At 36.9% G+C, this 4,849-nt stretch overlaps 1 long non-coding RNA gene across 3 annotated transcripts; it reads right to left on the bottom strand.

The window, feature by feature from the left end:
- On the bottom strand, positions 403–3,197 carry LOC109714756. 3 transcript variants are annotated; one of them, XR_002217436.1, is made up of 8 exons: positions 3,006–3,197; positions 2,865–2,928; positions 2,692–2,787; positions 2,479–2,617; positions 2,325–2,397; positions 1,967–2,214; positions 1,346–1,461; positions 403–604 (listed from the first exon to the last, which is right to left on the bottom strand). It is a non-coding gene; the product is annotated as an uncharacterized LOC109714756 (long non-coding RNA). The 3 variants fall into 3 exon arrangements; XR_002217434.1 differs by having other exon boundaries at positions 1,967–2,243; positions 3,006–3,195; XR_002217435.1 differs by lacking the exon at positions 1,346–1,461 and having other exon boundaries at positions 1,967–2,243; positions 3,006–3,195.

Here is a 4,849-nt window from a genome sequence, read left to right as displayed (position 1 = left end):
TACAGTATATTAATAATATATATACTAATGATATATATAACATAATATATATAATACAATATATAGATCATGATATATAATATATTCATATATATGATGTATATTATATATATATACATATATAGTAGTATATATATATATATATATGTATACATATATATATAATTTCATAGCTTCATGATAGTTTTAATGTCCGACCGCTATCGCCAATTTGGTCGATCCGGGCCCGTACACAGACGCCGAACGAACAGCACCTCCTCTGTTCGCCCAAGGCTCAACAACAACGAATACATGTATAAAGAAATAAACAATTCCCAGGATCACATTTCAATATACATGGCTTGCACGATAGCAAGCAACAAACACAAGTGATAGTAAAGCTAGCTAAACATAATATTTCACTGTAATTTAAAACTTTAAACTAACTTGCATAACTGAAACATTTAATTATTTACATGCACTTTATTACATTCATTTACATGTCTCTGTACATCGAAATAGATGATACATGAACTCAAACTGGTAACCACTAAAACTCGGGTGTCCACTAGCTAGGCTGCTGGGCTCTTGCCTCGATCCTCGGCCACAACGCTCGCACTGGAACCTGTATGGTTAGTGGTGTGAGAACTACAAGAAAGTTTTCAGTGGGTTCGGCCGCCGACCTCGCCGACTCACCTATTAGGTCTAATCAGGCATATGTAGGCAAGAAAAGTAATACAGATAGTAACCAACTATATATGTAACTACTACAATACCTGTACAAAGCTGGAAGAAAGCAATATATGAAAACTGTAAATATGCATGCATGCTTTTACTGAATTTACCCAATTCATTTTGGTTAACCTTCTGGTTAACAATTACTCACTGACGCTATCCCAAATATCGGGGAGACGCACCTACACCCGATGGGACCGTCAACTGGGGGAGACGCACCTCCTGGTCCAGTAAAGATGACTACTCCGGAGCTCATCGTTCAAGGAGGAGCGACCTCACTTGAACTAACAAATGTGAGTATGATCTGATCCCCCTTTAGAGGATTCAACTACAAACACTGTCACACTTTACTCTAACTAGTTCTTTATGCTAGTTTCACAAATTCATTTCTCGATGCTAACCAAACCTCTAGTTAGAATGTCACCAAGTTCACTATTGTTATAGTCCATACATTCATAGGGTTCTATGTCCACATTCTAAAGTTCACAAGTTCTCACTGTTGATAGATATTCACATTTTCACTTGCACAATACCAAATACCCTATAATGCATGACTAAATAATTATAAATATGCTCAATGAATAGTATAGACATAAAAGGTGATTCAAAGATTTCGGATAGCACCACCCACCTGTAGTGGTGTCAATCAACTAAGATCAATGTCTCGAAATGCGTCGACAACTAACTTTCGCGACTCAATGCAAGTAAAACTGGAACGGCCTCTACCGTAATTAGAGCGTCGTCGACCTGTCGAAAAGTCAATTTAGACTTTCGAACATGTTTAATTATCATTTACAAGGTAACAAAAGACATTAAACTAGAGTCTCATTCTCATATTTTACAAGTTAGCCTTTTCACTCCAAAGTCCCAATGCTGAAATTCTACTTAGGCTGAAATTTCAGCATTTTGTTTCCTTTTAGTGCAGCCATTATAAGTATAGAACAATTAGTTCTATGCTTAGAACTTTATCAGAGTAACTAGTCTAACTACTAGTCATAACATAATTGAAGGTAGCTCAATCTGCTATCCAATTATATTTTTCTCATACTGAATTTCAGCTCAAGCTGAATTCTGGAATTATGTCTCTCAAGGTAGCAGATTTCAATGCTGAAATCTATTCACTACAGTCCACAAACACTAGAGTGTTAATACCCAAGTCAAGCAACACTTGCATACATGCTCCTAATGCAAGTAATTGATTTCAGCATCAAGCTGAAAATTGATCTATTCAACTAAAATTGAAGTTATTTACCTCAATCAAATGTCTTTAACAAGTTACTCTCAGCTGAAGCTTCCACTTGGTCTCTCTCTGTTGCAGTCCAAGCTCAGCTTTTAATTACTTGTTTCGAATTCCAACAGCAATTAAGCTCTACTAGACCCCTCCTCAATTCGAACACCAAGAACAGCCACTTCAGCCCAGCTGCAGCCCTAATTCGTTGTCCAAGTACCATTCACCAACTTGATTTCAGCTTACTACTTCAAATAGTCCAATATCAGATCCTGGCAGCACCAACTTGATCACTTCAAATCTAAATCTCAGCAGGAATAAATCCTTTAGACTCCTGTCTTGGGGCAATAATGTTTAATTCCAACAATGATCAAGTCTTTACCTCAAGTTCTAAACCTTCTCAGCTGAATTCATGAACTCGGCAGCACTAACAAGTCTTCACTTCACTTTGGCCACTACCAGTAGCATCAGAGTCATGTAAGCATCAACTTTAAGGTCATTTGCTTGATTTTAATCAAATGTTAGATTAAGAATACCTTAATCAGATGCTGGATTGCTTGCTTACTGCATCAAAGACCCATTCCTGCATTTCGGCAACACCAACATCATCATTTCATCAAGCTGTCAGCTTGATTAGTTGTTGCTCCAAGATGTTTCAGCAATTCCACTTAATTCCTACAGTTAGTACACCTTAATTACTCTCATCAGAGGTAATTAACTTGGTTCAACTGAGTGTTGAATTCATTTACCTTAGTTTAAGCTCCTACCAGATTGCCCTCAGCTTCAACAACAACAACTTCTCAATTCGACAACTCAAATCAGTCAAGCTTCAACTCCTGTCACTCCTGACAGCAATAGGGTTGTTTACAACTCTCTTTAAATCAAGTAACTTGATCCTAATCAAATATGAACTCAAGCTTACCTTAATTTAAGCTTTGACAGGTTGTTCTCAGCTCAAAACAGTAAAAGAATCCAATTTCGTCAAGCTGCCAACACCAAAATCCATATAAACATCTTTTCAAAGTCACTAACCTATATAAGAAAAAATAGTAATCAAGCTTACCTTGATTAGATGCTTTCCAGGTCTTGTAGTATTTCCAATCAGCAGAAGTTTACTGCTGGGATCAGATTTGCACTTCAGCCCTCAAGCCTCCAAAGCTGCCAGCACCAATTCCCTTCAACTCTTCTTAGCTTAGAGAGAGAGAGGGAATTAGAGGATAAGGAGAAGAGGGAAATGGGGTCTCAGCCTTTGGACATGTGTATTCCACTAAAGTGAAGAGATAAGAGCTAAAAAATTGCATTTTGATCCATTAAAAAGGAGAAATTACATTGCTGTCCAATCAGCCCGCAATTGCTGTACCGGTACAAGAATCTGTACCGGTACAGACAGCAGCAACAGCAGCTCACAGCAGCAGCATCAGCAGCTGCTTTCCACTCATTTTCTCTCATTTCTAACCCATTATAATTTCATTCCAACCTTTCAAAAACATTCCCCAAGCTACCAAATTAATTTGGAAGCATTGAATTCTCCATTTTGCATTAACTTGATCATTTTTTATCAAGTTAATTCAATATTTCAGCATTTCCGCAGCAGGTGTTCATATCTCTTGTTGCTCTCATGTAATTTACTTGGATCATATTCGAGCACATCTAAAATCATCCAAAGAAGCTCTCCAAGCCATCAAGTTAATTTGGAAGCAATTCATATCAAATTTGGCATCAATGTGGCCATTTTGACCAAATCGACTAAAATTTCAGCAATAGAGCAGTAATGGCAATTGAAGTTCTCTAGCCATTTCAATCCCATTTATTTCTATTCTCACACTTCCAAAATGACCCAATGACTGATCTCAAACCTCTACTTAGGTTTAGAAGCCTTTAATTTCCATTTTTGCATTATTGTAATCAATTTGATTACAATTAGCTCGAAAGAAAGTTTCAGCCTATTACATTAATACATTTATGTTAAAAATTATACTTGATCTTATATTCACCCATACGATTATAAATTATTATTTTTAAACAAATTATAATTCTTGTTATAAATTAGACAAATCACACAATTATTACTTATGCAAAAACATCTTAATTTTTTAAAAAGTTAATTACTTTTTAAAGTTAATGCGAAATTTTCACGCTTGTTGTTTTGTGCGGGCACTTTCATTGGTTACATATAAATCGGCACATAATTCTTAATGTACGCACATGACATAAATCCACAAATAATACAACACACAATATTGTTAATATTCGTAGTACGTACGTACATACGTACGTAGAGTGATCACACATACAGCTTTATTTCATACACCCCAAAGCTGATAGATTTTTTTTTTTTTTCCTTTTAATCATTACCCCACTGAACATAGACACACATGAAGACATATGGATACCCAGCACATAAATAATTGGTATCCTTGTTTATTTATATAGAAAGATCACATATTCACCCCATTGACGAAGCTAGTGGCTGGATTCGGGTAGAGCTAGACCCGTTTCCAAGTAGAGCCCAATTGCATTAATTTGGTCTCCTTCATTCCCAAAGAAGCCAACAACTGGATAAATTGATTTGAGAGAGAAAGTAGTTCCTTCCTCACTACCATACGGTCCATACGTGGTACCACCGGCGTGAAAAGTAAGCGAACGAACAGCTAGGGCTGGCAAACGAGCGAGCCGGCTCGCGTTCGACTCGTGTTCGGCTCGATATTCGGCTCGCTCGAACTCGACTCGAAATTAAATGAGCCGAGCTTGAACAAAATAAAAGGCTCGAAATTTATTTCAAGCCAAGCTTGAGTATTACTCAGCTCGTTCGAATTAGGCTCGAAAAGTTCGAAAAGCTCGAATATATATATATATATTATGTTTAGTCTGCTCCCAAAGGAGGTCTAGACATGAAGGCACATAGGT

Source organism: Ananas comosus, linkage group 9 (genome assembly GCF_001540865.1).
Source record: "Ananas comosus cultivar F153 linkage group 9, ASM154086v1, whole genome shotgun sequence".
Taxonomy (NCBI): domain Eukaryota; kingdom Viridiplantae; phylum Streptophyta; class Magnoliopsida; order Poales; family Bromeliaceae; genus Ananas; species Ananas comosus.
Note: the sequence above shows the minus strand (reverse complement) of the source record. Positions and strands in the feature narration are given on the sequence as shown.